General features: G+C 43.0%; 3 non-coding genes across 3 annotated transcripts; 2 read left to right on the forward strand and 1 right to left on the reverse strand.

Annotated features, from left to right (window-relative positions):
* Window positions 1-755: 755 nt before the first annotated feature.
* On the reverse strand, window positions 756-829 carry trnai-aau (transfer RNA isoleucine (anticodon AAU)). The gene has a single exon. It is a non-coding gene; the product is annotated as a tRNA-Ile (tRNA).
* A 5,512-nt stretch (window positions 830-6,341) lies between these two features.
* trnar-acg (transfer RNA arginine (anticodon ACG)) lies at window positions 6,342-6,414 on the forward strand. Its single transcript has one exon. It is a non-coding gene; the product is annotated as a tRNA-Arg (tRNA).
* A 2,377-nt stretch (window positions 6,415-8,791) lies between these two features.
* On the forward strand, window positions 8,792-8,864 carry trnar-ccu (transfer RNA arginine (anticodon CCU)). The gene has a single exon. It is a non-coding gene; the product is annotated as a tRNA-Arg (tRNA).
* The last annotated feature ends 5,867 nt before the right edge of the window (window positions 8,865-14,731 follow it).

Genomic DNA, 14,731 nt, shown 5'->3' on the forward strand with positions numbered 1-14,731 from the left:
CAGCTGTAAGGCGCCTTGAAGCGTGCACCCCCAACATTCTTCTTTGCGCATCTGTGAAAGGTAAACTCTTGAGCAAACTCTGAACCAGCTCTAAGGAAACTAATCTGATTAGACGTTACTTTGACTCATCTTTTTACTCTCAGTGCTGGATTGCTCAAACTCCAGCTAGGGTTAGGTTTAACATTCCCACGCTACTTAGACACTTTGTTTACGCTCAGTGCTGGATTTTGGGAACTTCAGGACGAGTGGGAATTTTCTCCTATCTGTCCATTCTGTTTTGTTTTGGAGACTCTTGGCTGCCTATGTTGTACAGTGCAGCGTGAAGGAAACATTTTCCAAAACTGTGTCAGCTCAAAAGTTGTAAGAAAACCTCTCCAGCTGCTTTAACTCTCTTCATTTTTGTCATTTAATGTGACAATCGATGTATAACTGGAGCCTCACATATGCAAATGGTGAGGCTCCAGTTCGACACCCAGTTCGACACCACTTTACAGTATATGACAAAAGCATGGCAGACTGTGCCGGACCAGCTGGTAAGTTCCGCTTATTTTGACCATATTAAACATTGGAAATCTTCCCACTTGCATTTGTGACACTTGATTTTGGCTCCACCTAAGACACTCTTAAATCTTCAAACACTTTTCTCTTCTCCCGCAACACTCTTGTCTGTCGGCACTGTGTGGCAGCGTTGCAGGACAACCCATCTCACCACGGAAAGGAACCTAACAGCTTTGGTAAGAGAGGAGAAAAGGACATGGCCCGTACGGGGCTCGAACCCGCGACCTTGGCGTTATTAGCACCACGCTCTAACCAACTGAGCTAACCAGCCTCGTGACAGTGCCCCTCTCTGTGCTGCAAAAAATCGAACTCAGGGAATTTCTTTTGTCCTCCTTTGAATAGAAAGCCGTGTAATTCAGTGTACGGGCTTTCTCATGCAGTTTCATGGTTTCACAGCATTATTCAGCTGATTTTAAATGTACCTAAAGGAGAAACATTATTGAAGACCATCAATTACCAAGAGCTTTTGTCAAAGGTTTTGGTGGTCATTTTTAATGACCACAGAGCACTATGACCTCGGTTTTACATCTCATCCAAAAGACAGCGCCCTTTTACAACACAGCTTCTCCGTCACTATATTGGGAGATTGGGACCCGCACAGACCTCAGGGTGAGCGCCTCCCCGCTGGCCCCATTAACACCACTTCCAGCTGGAAGCTTTGTTTTTCCCTGTAGCTCACCCTCATCCAGGTACTGACCTGGCTCACACCTGCTTAGCTTCAGTGGGTTTTCAGTTGCGAGTTGCAAAAGTTGGGATGCAAGTGATGGAGCCGTTCGCTGCAAAAGCCACTGCAGTGGCCAGGAATCGAAACCAAGCCTCCTGCGTGGCAGGCGAGAGTTCTAACAATGAACCACCAATGCTCAATGCCTGTACCTTCAAAAAAGACGCTTTTTTGGTGCTGTGTGCAAAAAGCGTCGACATCTACTTCCAGCTGCAAAATGCCATCCGCGGACGCTGTGAATTTATTTATTTAGACACCGCTCAGAATCCCCTGTAAGATTCTCCTTCAATTCCGTTTTGCAGTGCTTTAGCTCTTTCAAAAGGCTTTGCTTTGCTAGTCACAATCCAAGGCTTGTGACAGCATTTGAAAACACTTGCCACTGCGTTGGCTGGGAATCGAACCCGGGTCAACTGCTTGGAAGGTAGCTATGCTCACCACTATACCACCAACACATGCCCGGGGGAGCCCTCCAGGACACCACCAGAGAATGCTCACGATTTCAGAAGCTGTCTCCGGGACGTGCTGGTTCCACACATCCTGAATAAATCATGTTATTGTTAGTTGCTGTAGCTAGACGTTCAAATGAGTTTCATGGCCAGATGAACTGTTTCCTCAAGTGGTATAGTATTGCAGTAAGACAGCACGATGCCTGCAAGACTATGTCACGCTAAACGCCACAGATTGTGTTTGTCCGATCGTGTCAGTCGTCCTGCAGCCACGGGAAGTGGGACACAAACATGCTGCAATGCTTTCAAGACATTAGGATTTGTTTGTGCAACATCCGAGAAGAGTACTTGTGGCTTGAATGTGACTGAGCAAGGTGTTTAAAGACAGAGACTGAAAACTGTTAAAGGATGAGTCAAAGTAACGTCTAATCGGATTAGTTTCCTTAGAGCTGGTTCAGAGTTTGCTCAAGAGTTTACCTTTCACAGATGCGCAAAGAAGAATGTTGGGGGTGCACGCTTCAAGGCGCCTTACAGCTGTAGGGAGTGATTTCAGACGATTCGTGGCGTGTGCTCATTCCCATATACCGTACGCCCCGGGGTGCAGTGCTAGGATGACGTACAATACCGCTTGGGCACGTAACGGCGTTATATGCAAGTGCGGGACGTGAGGGTTTTGCGTTTGTTCGTTTTGTTTTGCTCTGCTTTGCTTTGTTTTGCTTTCCATCGCGTTGGTAAGAGCGTAAATAAAAAGGCGATTCCTGTGTCGACCACTAATGTAAGAGCTATTTCAAGTGCGCCGTGGTGCGGCTTTTCAAATGCTTAACAGGATGATTTTGCATGCACGCGTGCTTTCATGCAGTCGTGTGTGCAACCATGTCTGCTTACGTGCAAACGGGCGTGGTTTCATGTATGCAAAAAACTTTCCTGGGCTCTTCTGAAGCACATAAAATTATTTGGAGATATACATTTGTCTTAGTTTCCTCTTAGGCTCTAGAATTGATAACTTTTTTTTCATTTTTGGCATTTTTCATCATTTTCCAGAAAGTGGTTGCAAGCCCGATATCATGCGAAGAAACTTCAGGATTCGGGGATCAGTCAATGGATTTTCTTCAAAGTTGGATTTTTGCACTCTGTGGACCAAGAGATGTTGTTCTATAATGTTTTTTTTTTTCAAATTTAAAAATATCATTTTTTCATGGAGCTTTGAATGGGATGGATTCACCCTCCTTTAGCTAGGACAGAGCTCCAGGAGCCTGGGTAGGATTCTAGCTTTCTCCCCTTGCAGGCACCTGGCACAGAAGACAATATTTTTTTCCTTAAAATCTTTTTTTTTGTGTTCCTTGTTGTTCCAAACTTAATTTTAATCACTTTTAATTAGAGATTTTATTAAAAATAGTGCAATAAATGACTAATTTCACAAAAATTAATGTAATATAAAACGGATGTTTTCAACTTTAATGTAATGTTTTAGAAACTAATATGTCTTCAAAAATGGTTGTTTTTCACTCCTATGAATGAAAACTGTTGTTATATGATGTTTTTTTTTTCAAATTTTAAATGATCATTTTTTCATGGAGCTTTGAAGGGGATGGATTCACCCTCCTTTAGCCAGGACAGAGCTCCAGGAGCCTGGGTAGGATTCTAGCTTTCTCCCCTTGCAGGCACCTGGCACAGAAGACATCATTTTTTTCCTTAAAATCTTTTTTTTTTGTGTTCCTTGTTGCTCCAAACTTAATTCTATTCACTTTTAATTAGAGATTATATTAAAAATAGTGCAATAAATGACTAATTTCACTAAAAATACTAAAAGTAATATAAAACGGATGTTTTTAACTTTATTGTAGTGTTTTAGAAACTAATATGTCTTCAAAAATTGTTATTTTTCACTCCTAGGAATGAAAGCTGTTGTTATATGATGTTTATTTTCAAATTTTGAAAAAGCAAAGGATTCTAGCTTTCTCCCCTTGCAGGCATCGGACACAGAGAACCTCATGGTTTTCCTAAAAATCATTTTTTATGTTCCCTGGTGTTCCAAACTTAGTTTTAATCAATTTTAATTTGTTATGTTACAAACAGGGTAATAAAGTCTTAATTGGACTATAACTAATGTCATATTGTCTGCTACAAAACTGATATTTTCAGCTCTATTGTAGAGATTCTAGAATCAACTAATAAAGAATTGAAATAAAAAAAGGGCATAAGAAGACATTACCAACAACGACCACAAGATGGAGATATTTTCCAAAGAGGCAAGAGGGGCAAAGCTGCGATAAGGTAAAATCATTTTTTGAAAGAGATTGTTGTCAGAATGCACATCCGTATCCCAAACAGAATCTCTAGTAAAATATGATCATTTGTGAAACAGGCAAATGAGTGTCAGCTACAATATGATTGCTACATATCTGCATTTGTTGGTATTTAAGGAGTAAGAGTGCAGGTTTAAACCTGCGATCCAGTGTGTTGAAGAATTTCACAACACTACCTCTAGCACATATGGAAATAAATCCTCATAATGATTATTGCCCTGGGCATGTACCAAAAAATCAGTGAGCATATATATATATATCACTGGGTTGAAGCTAGAAACACAGAATAACTGCAAACACATCCTAAATACAGTGTTCCAGCACCTTTGACCTCATCCAGAACGTATCATTTCTTGAAAAGGATTGCTGTCCGAATGCACATCTGAATCCCAAACAGAATCTCTAGTAAAATACGATCATTTGTGAAACAGGCAAATGACTGTCTCAGGGGCCCATTTCTCATTGTCAGACACATGTATGCAATGCTTTCACTGTGCATTGAGCAATAGGGATCAAAAACACCGCAGGTAAGGTTAGAAGTCATGTTCTATGATCATTTCTTTCAGCATTAGGGACTAAATATACTAAACGTATGATGCTAAAATGTTATTTTTACATATATTAATGTAATAAATGATTGCTTATGCTTTATAAACAAATCTAATTATAATAAAAGCTTAAGTTTTGTATTTATCTTGTACCATAGAACATGATTTTCTTTGTATTTCAAGCCCACAAAGTGTCCAAATGATGCACCTTTGATGCTCCAGATGATCTTTTTCTTTTTTTTCCCTCGTACTCGAGGGTCAATTTCCTGTTCCACACGCGATTTCAACATTTTCCTTGGGAGATGTCAAGCCAGCAAGCCACTGCTGTGGTTCAGTGGCCAGCGTGGAGTTCAGTGGCCCTGTTGTACACAGAAAGCACATTGAGCTCCTTGGACATGAAAAGTTCCAGATAAAAGCCATTTGTCATCCTTTCTCTTGGTGTCGATGTTGCTATTGTATGTAAAGGTGGCAACTTGCTCAGCGAGCAGGCAGAGCACACACCGAATGCAGATGTGTCTGAGTGGTGTGTCCAAGTGGCTGCAAAAGGACAGCACTCCTGGGGCGCTGTGGCTTAGTTGGTTAAAGCGCCTGTCTAGTAAACAGGAGGCCCTGGGTCTGAATCCCAGTGGATAACCGCCTACGGCTAGACTTAATTAAATGCAAGTATTCATTTCCTGTCTTTAACGCGACTTGTTTTTCTTAAAATTGATGGAATTTGCAAAACATGAAATACAAACATTGCTAATCAGCGCTAGCGGCTGGCAAAAAAAAAGAAGTCAGCAATGTTTTTTTTCTTTAACCTTAACCCTGCTAATGGAGAAGAGTTAAACGACCGAGTCTATGCAGCTTAAACGGTGCTCATGTCGGGTTCTTAGCTGAAAGGGTGGTAAATCACGCTCACCCCAGTCCTTAATCTTTTAAAGAGGATACAAAATTGAACCTAGTCGCCACATCACATACATCCTGTTCAACGATAAAAAGGTGACATCTATCCTCGATCCAGAGTAAATCCCACGTTGAGGGCATCTTTTTTTTCACTTTACCGTGAATCGGGCTCGGCTGCACAGAGGAGAGAGCAGAGCAATGAGGTCACGGGGACAGGGGAGTCACACGCTGGCGGTTTAAACACGCGGAAGAAAACTGAGGGATCCACAGTATGTGGACCCTCCGTGCGCCATCAGTCCACACTCTGGACTCTGAATCCTGCCATCCAAGTTAAGATCTCGGCGGAACCTGAGGCGCAGTTCCTTCTTAAAACGTAATCTGGTGAGCATTTCTAGAATCGTACTTGTATAGATGCAGCCTTTAATGTGTTGCTAGGTTAAAATTGATGACTTCTTGAACTTCAGTAGGCAACTGCCCTCTTGATTTCGGATTTAATTTCTTTATTACAGGGGCGCATTTATGAAGACAGAGTCATGTTCAGGTACTTTGCTTGATGGAGGAAGCATATTTCGGACTCTGTGATCTGCTCACCTGGAAAGGTCTGCTGTACTACTACAAGAGAGAAGTAGAGTCTGGAAGAATGGACAATTTTATGATGCTTTGGAAGATAATGTTTTTTTTTTCTTTGAAATCGAAATGAATCAGAATATCAGTGCAAAAGACAAACTCTTGGTTTGGTTTAAAGAGATATGGTTTTAAAACAGACAAGATGTAGAAAACAGGTGTTTCTCACTTTTGGAAAAGAATGGACCGGGGGTAATATTTTACTAGTTGCAGTGCTGATCTCACTGGGTTACAGTCCTGCAGTGTCACACCAGGGCCAGTGGCGCAATGGATAACGCGTCTGACTACGGATCAGGAGATTGCAGGTTCGACTCCTGCCTGGCTCGGGTCGTTTTTAAACGCATCGGGCTACTCCCTAAGTAGTCTGTGCTACTTACTGTATTGTAATCGTACCCAGTAAGAGATTTCCTTCATGTAAATGAACTGCACCTGACAGCTTTAGAAAAACACCTGGGCTCAGTACGGTGCTGAGAGCTCAGCGTTGCTGTTCTAATTAGCACGCACTGCATCGGCTATGAGCCCGAACCTTTCAATTATTCCGATCAGTAAGTCAACACGTAGTCCACATGAACGGTAGAAATATTCTCGTCTGTCTCTTGTTTGTATAGAACTGAATGTCCCTGACAATGTACTGTTAGTTTTAATTGAAGAACGGCATTTGTGTTCAAATATACCAGACAAGTTTACGTAACTGCTCATGCGACACTCAGTTGTAATTAGTCAAGAAATAAAGTCGAACAACAGCTGCGGGTTTGATTCTGAACGTATGAGATTGCAGCGCCTTTTACTTTCATTGACAAATGATAGAGATTCGAAGAGAGATCCTTCAGACCAGCAAGCAAACCCACGGCTATTTCGGTTTTCTATCTAGGCAACGTTGGTGTCTGCAATAGCATACATGAAAGCGTGATGCAATTTCTGTGGCTACATTTGTTGCACGTCATGCACAGTAAGAGTGTTTCTAACACCAAATAAAAAGTCAACAATTAGCGATCACGCCTTCTCCTCAGTTAACCCACTGAAACCCTTGCTGTTAACAGTTCTTTACTGCGTGCTTTACCAGCACCTACATATCGTGTCGGTTCTTTCAGCTTTATTCATTAGGTTTTCAAAGGCATAAGTAGAGCACCAGAGGTGCGAACGCAAAATGCGTGGTTATCTGAAGAATTGATTTCCACGGCAGCGGGTCCAAACGATTTCGCGTTTTTATAGTACCAGGAAAGGAGAAGCGGCACTTCGCCTCTGCCGCGCAGGCACAAGGCGACGTGCGGCAGACGCCGGAGTCGGCAGGTTTCGAACCTGCGCGGGGAAGCCCCAACGCATTTCGAGCCCATCACCTTAACCACTCGAGCACGACAAATGCGAGCTCAATGCCGCCGCATTCCTCCTATAATCAAACACGGACTGCGAGGTGGCTGCGGAAACCTTTTTAAAGTTGGTCTTCGTTAAAAAAAATACCTTTCCAAGATTCGTGCCGGCAGACAGACACGCCTCAGAGGGTTTAAGGCTGGCTTCACGTTCAAATGGTAAAGTCCCCCAGTCCGGATGTCAAAATGCAACTTTGGCAGACAGAAAAAACATCAACAAACCAAAAATGTGGACAAGGATTTTACAAGCTGCACCACACTGCACTTTCAAAAGCATTTACATTCGTGTTAGACGCAGGAATTGCCTTTGATTTGCGCGCTTACGAACGCCATGGAAAACGAAACAAAACTAAAGCCCTCAGCTCCTGCACTTGATTATAATCCCGTTACGTGTCGAAGCAGGAATTTACGTCATCCTACCACTGCAACACGGGGAATAGAGGGAAATGAGCACAAGCTACGAATTGTCTCTAATCAGTCCCTACAGTTGTAAGACGCCTGGAAGCGTGCACCCCCATCATTAATCTTTGCGCATCTGTGCAAGGTAAACTCTGGAGCAGTCTCTGAAACGGCTCAAAGGAAACACGTGATTGATTCCATGTGCATCTGGGGTTCATTTCTTATTTACATTTAATTCAAGGGAAAGGCTTGGGTCAGTTTCAGACGGCCTCCAACAGCGAGATTCAAGCGCCCCACCTTCAGCCCAATCTGCGCCGCCAGAACGCCAACGGCTCCTCTGGTCTCCGGGGTGCGGTTGTGACCCCGTAACCTAAAGTGTTGGTGGCAGACAAATGGAGACTAACAGGTGATGTCCTAGGACATGACTACATTGTGACACTCGGTGGGGATGGTGACCATTGCTTGGAAAAGAGTGCGAGGCCCCTTTAGAAAAACATTTTGTTAACAGGCATTCTGCCTCAGCCTAAACACCTATAGCTTGCAAAGCACATGCTATTAGACAGGCACCTCTGCAAGACCTTAAGAGTCTCTTAAACTAGTGATAGTAAGGTGTTCCCAATGGGCGATGTTTGGCTTTCAAATCATCTCTCTGTGGAAGCGCCGCGATGCAGCTGTTTAAGGCTTAGAAGCAGCTGACTGTTTCACTACCTAGCTGATTACTGTCAGTCAGGGAGCTCAGAGGTGAAAAGCCTGTCTGAGAGACAATTCGCCGTCGATCAGTTCAATATGTTCCGTACCAACTCGGCGCACCTGAGATCATCTTGGTAGCTGTGTAGCTCAGATGAGTGAGAGCGTGTGTGTGTGTGTACCACCGTGATTGGATGCCGGTCCTTCTCAGGTCACAGTAAACCTTCTGCTGCCTAACTTTCCCCAGTGTGCCCCAGTGGCCTAATGGATAAGGCACTGGCTTCCTAAGCCAGGGATTGTGGGTTCAAGTCCCATCTGGGGTGCTCCTGTCCCATTTTGAGCGTACAAATGTCCTTGTGATTTGCAAAGCTGCAACCCCACCTTACTCAGTGAGCATCTCTGCTTTTCTCTCACATACAGTTGGGAGAAAAACTTTTGTAAACAGCCCTTCGGAATGATGTGGATTTCTGCATGAATGGCTCCTAACATGTGATCTTATCTTTATCTAAGTCATAATAATTAATAAAGAGAGTCTGATTTAACAAACAACACACGCCCAACATTTGACATTGCTGTTTCTTTATTGACCAAATGGTTTAAACAATCAAGGTCATTGATGGAAAAAGTACGTGAACCCTTATATTAAGGAGCTAGTGGAACCTCCTTTATGACAAAAACCTCAACCCCTACTTTCTGTAGCGGCTGGTCAGACCTGAGCAGCGGTTAGGAGGTATTTTGGCCTATTCCTCTATGAAAAACTGTTTCAGTCATGTATATTTTTGGGATGTCTTGCGCTGAACGGCCTGCTTCAGATCACGCCACAGTACTTCAATGGGATTGGGGTCAGGACTCTTACTTGGCCATCCCAACATACGGAATTTCTTCTGTTTCAGCCACTCTGTTGTTGATGTACTCCTTTGTTTTTGTCATGCTGCATGACCCAGCGTCTTTCGAGTTTTAGATCACAGGCAGACACCCTGACATTCTGCTGTAGATTTTCCTGATACATCTTGGAATTCATCGGTCCCTCGATGATTGCAAGCCGTACAGCCTCCGCCATGCTTCCCAGGTGGGATGAGGTTTTGGAGTTGGTATGCAGTGTTTTGTTATCTCCAAACATAACGCTGTGCACATTTACCAACAAGTTCAACTTTTGTCACGTCTGTCCACAGAACATTGTTCCAGGAGTTGCTGTGGAACATCCATGTGGTCTTTAGCAAACTTGAGAGGGGCAGTGGTGGTTTTTTTGGGGGGGAGAGCAGTGGTTTCCTCCATGGTGACCTCGCATGATCACCACTCCTGTTCAGATTTCTTCTTATGGTGGACTCATAAACACAGACATAAGACAAAGTCAACCACCTGTTCGCTAGATCCCATCCCCACTCAGCTAGTCAAAGATTCCCTCGAAGGACTGGCAGGACCTATAATTAGTATGATGAATGCATCGCTTGCGTCAGGCGTTGTACCTGATCAATTTAAGGTAGCGGTTGTTAGACCGCTCCTTAAGAAGTCAAATTTGGATCCACAAGTTCTTAACAACTACAGGCCTGTCTCAAAGGTCCCATTTCAATCTAAAAGTCTTGGGAGAATAGTTGTTGCCCAACGTCAATCGTATCTGGATTCAAATAATATACTTGAGAAATTTCAGTCTGGTTTCTGAAACTGCATTAACAAGAGTCATAAATGATATTCTCTTAGCTACTGATGCGGGGAATGCAACAGTGCTTGTGCTTCTAGATCTTAGAGCTGCCTTTGACACGGTTGACCTCTCTGTTTTGTTACACAGGCTTGAGTTTGAGGTTGGCTTATCTGGAACCGTCCTTCAGTGGTTTACTTCACATTTTACTCATCGTTTTCATTATGTTCAAATATCTAATAATTGTACTGCTTCATCAATGTCACCAGTTCAATTTGGGGTACCAGAAGATCAGTGCTGGGACCAATATTGCTCTCTCTCTACATGCTGCTGCTAGGTAGGATAATCCGAAAAAATAATATGAACTTTCATTCATATGCTGATTGCACTCAAATAAACATTTTGTTTACACCAAACGACAGCTCTTCTATTATCACTTTAGTTAAATGCATTAATGAAGGAAATACTTGGATGTGTGAAAACTTTTTGTTACTCAACTCTGAGAAAACTGAGGATCTGTTGATCGGAGGCAACAATACTGATAGGACTACTATAACTTCAGCACTTAACTCAGAGGATTTAAACATTTGCCTCAAAGAGACAGCACGTTACCTAGGCGGCATATTAGACACAAGGTTCTTAACAACTTGCATTGTTAAGTGCCTTGGGAAGCCCTTGTTGTGAAAGGCGCTATATAGAAATACATTGATTTGAACTGAATTGACAATGTAAAATGTTGTGTGTGTTGTTTGTTAAACAAGACTGTCTTTATTTATAAAAAAATAAAAGGAATTTGCTAGGAATGCAAACGTTAGGTTGCGCTTCTTCATGCTGCATCGTCGGCATGAGTGGAGCTTTTTAAACGTCTGTACTTACTGCGCCCCATAAGAAATCGTTTGTCCCCGTTCAAAAGCGATTGTGCGATGTCCTGCAGTGTTCGCAAAGCAAACCTTTGACAGTTTGAAAAGAGGAATTTATTCTGCTTCCTGTGCGTGCGTGCAGTAGTTACAAAGTTGAACGTCTTTACATGATCTGCTGCAGTTTTCAGTGGGAGGGCTTTGTCAGATGGCTTGGAAAAACGCACTGTGTTTCGGCTCGGGAAACATCATGAGAAGTGTCCTGCATGTTTTCTGTGTATAGCTGTCTTTTAACGCATACAGAATTCATTCGAAATCATTGGATTCTCCAATTAACAAGAGTCCCTTAAAGGATGAGTCAAAGTAACGTCTAATCGGATTAGTTTCCTTAGAGCTGGTTCAGAGTTTGCTCAAGAGTTTACCTTTCACAGATGCGCAAAGAAGAATGTTGGGGGTGCACGCTTCAAGGTGCCTTACAGCTGTAGGGAGTGATTCGAGACGATTCGTGGCGTGTGCTCGTTCCCATATACCATACGCCCCGGGGTGCAGTGCTAGGATGACGTACAATACCGCTTGGGCACGTAACGGCGTTATATGCAAGTGCGGGACGTGAGGGTTTTCGTTTGTTCGTTTTGTTTTGCTCTGCTTTGCTTTGTTTCATGGTCAAGAGGCGTAAGGTAAGTCGTAATCCAGGGAGAACACTGGTGGCAAACAGTCCGAGGTGAGAGGCGAGGTCCAAAGTCGAAAAGGCAGAAGGGGAGTCCAATATCCAGAATAAACGAGGTAATGGAAAAAACGCCAGGTAGAGCTCTCAAGGAGTAGACTCAATACCAGCGGGAAGCAGGTAAAGATGGTAAAAATAGCACTGCGTACCGCACGGTGGAGTGTGTGCAGGTGGGTTAACTCGTGCGGCGGCGTTTGTTAATAATCACCCACTGCTGGTGCTGATTAGATCGCTTAAGAGTTGGTCTTAACTGCCTGGCGGTCATGACAAGCTCCTCTTTAAGCTGTGGTTTAGTTTTGCATTCATGTGTTTCTAGAGCAGTTATTTATGGGGGTGGGTGGGTCTTTCACAGAGGCTCAGGACAAATCCCCTGCATGAAAGTCTACTGTGTGCGTTCAAACAGGTCAAGAGCCAGGCAGGAGGACAATGGACAGAAGCAGCAACGAACTAAAAATAAAAGAACGAATATGAAAAAGCCACCATCTTTTTCTTTTTGACATTTTCCGACTTTCATGCAAGCCAGGACAAAGTTGCTCGTAGCTACTTGTGGATTCAAATACTCTATCGAGTGCTTTGATGAGTTTTTGCAATTTGATTGTCGTCCTGTCAGCCTGTTTCTGTTTTTTTTTTCAATCTAGTGATGGAAAGTAAGAGGGAAATGATGGAGCAATCAATAACCGCTCCGGAAAAATGGCAGAAAGAAATGGCCCGTCACTAAGGACATTTGTGAAGCAGAGGAGTGACATCACCACAAAGGCGACTTATTCTGCTGATCGTTTTGGTGAATAATGATTGAGGCGTGTTAAGAGAAAGGTAGCTGCGTCAGCATGCTTAGGCTGCAAAGGATAAAGCAAAGGTTTACTCCATGCTGAAAAGAGAAGAAAAGAAGCACAACGTTTCGGCTGTGGAGCCTTCTGCTCCATCTTCTTTAGCGATGGTGATGATGTTTACATTGGAAAAACTGAGACACGCATACTGGAGGGGCTTGAACCACCAACTTTTCAGTTAACAGCCAAATGTACTAACCGATTGCACCACAGAGTCTGACGGTCTTTTGTGCTCCCTACATTTGCAGGTTTATGGTCAAAGAAAACAATCGTTTGCGCTTCTTGTAGCCAGCAATATTTTTTCACTGACAACCAAGAAATTGATTTCATCTTTCACAAAATGTATGGATTTCTTCAAAAACAAGTTATTCCAGAAAGGAAATGAATTCTTGCATTAAACTGAACAAAGCTGTACATGTTTGTCTGAAATGATACATTTGGCACAACAAGACACGGAGAGAGGCACCGCTGGTATTCAGACCCAGGATCGCCTGCTTACTAGGCAGGCACTTTAAGCCACTAGGGAGCACCGCACTTTTACAGACACTTGGACACATCTGCGCTCGGTGTGCACTTAACACACTCTGAGCCCGTTGCCTCTTTCCCGTTTAATAGCAGAACTGACGCCAAGAGAAATGATGAGAAATGGCATTTATCGGGCACTTTTCATGTCCAAGGAGCTCAATGCCCTTGACACCTCCCCAAGGCGACAGAGCTGTGCATTCTTTGGCGACACCATTTTTTCTTTTGTTTAATTTCTATACTTATTGGTAGAATAAAAACGATATGTCATGTACTGTAAGGTAAATGTCTCTTTTCATGGGGAAAGCTAGCACCAGAAAATGTTGTGTTTAGAAGAAGTGATTTAACATGACACGTGACCTAATTTACCGGAGCAAAAGCTCACCCAGCAAGCCCTGCTTTACTTCTACAGGAGAGAAGTACTGTAGAGTCTGCAAGATGTTTAGCTGGGTAGCTACGTCAGCATGCCTCGGCTGCAAAGGAACAAGTAATAGGTTTATTGCATGCTGAAAAGAGAAGAACGGAAACACAGCGTTTCAGCTGTGAGGTCTTCTCACACCTGAAGAAGCCTCACACCTGTAAAAGGCTCCATGGTTTTCTTTCTTCTCTTTTCAACATGGAATACACCTATTGTCTGCAAGATGTGACAATTTAATGGTGTTTTGGAAGAAAACCTTTTTTCTTTGAATTCAAAATCAATCGGAATTTCAGCACGACACAACACTTTTTCTGTTTTAAGGAGATGATATTTTAAACCTGATAAAAATAGTAGGAAACACAAGTTTCTTGCTGTGAAAATTTAGATGGGGAAGTGTACTACTAGTAGCAGTGTAGAGCTCTCTGTGGTGGAGTCCAAGCGCATGTTCTATGGGCCAGTGGCGTAATGAATAACGCGCCTGACTTTGGATCAGAAGATTGTAGGTCTGAGTCCTGCCTGGCTCGTAAGGCTTTTAAACCTCTCAGGTTCCTCGGTAACAGGTTGCCGTCATGTATATGAACTATAGAAAAGCATTTGCCACAACCCATAAATTAGCACGCAAGTGCGGGCTAGTTAACACAGAACTGTATGGAGATCATCTCCAGCTCCGAGCTCAATTGCAATGAAAAAACATGCAGAACAGAACTGGAGAGCAGCTGAATTTGTGCTCAGTAGGGTGGGGAGGACTCAGCATTGCTATTGTTCTAATTGGCATGAACTGCAGGGGATCTGAATCAGAACATGTCAGTTAGTTCGATCATTGCGTCAATATGTAGGCCACGTTAATACAGAATTATTACTTTGTCTGTCTCGTCTTTGTATATAGCTGAATGTCCCTGACAATTTCATGTTAGTTTTTAAGAACGACATTGGTGCTAATATATACATATATAGCATATAAGGAACACATAAACGTTTAGTCCATGCTGAAAAGATAAGAAAATCGCCACAACGTTTCATCTTGGAATAAATCTTTACTTGTTGTTTTGCAGCCTACCCATTCTGACCTAACTCCTCCCTTGAAATTCCCTAACAGATAAGGGTACGTAACGGCTCATGCGATGCTCAGTTGCAATTTGTCCCAAAACAAACAAGAACAGCAGCTGAGGGTTTGAGTTTGAACATGCACTGTATTAAAGCAGCTTT

Source organism: Lepisosteus platostomus, unplaced genomic scaffold (genome assembly GCF_059453375.1).
Source record: "Lepisosteus platostomus isolate fLepPlt1 unplaced genomic scaffold, fLepPlt1.hap1 Scaffold_30_H1, whole genome shotgun sequence".
Lineage (NCBI taxonomy): Eukaryota > Metazoa > Chordata > Actinopteri > Semionotiformes > Lepisosteidae > Lepisosteus > Lepisosteus platostomus.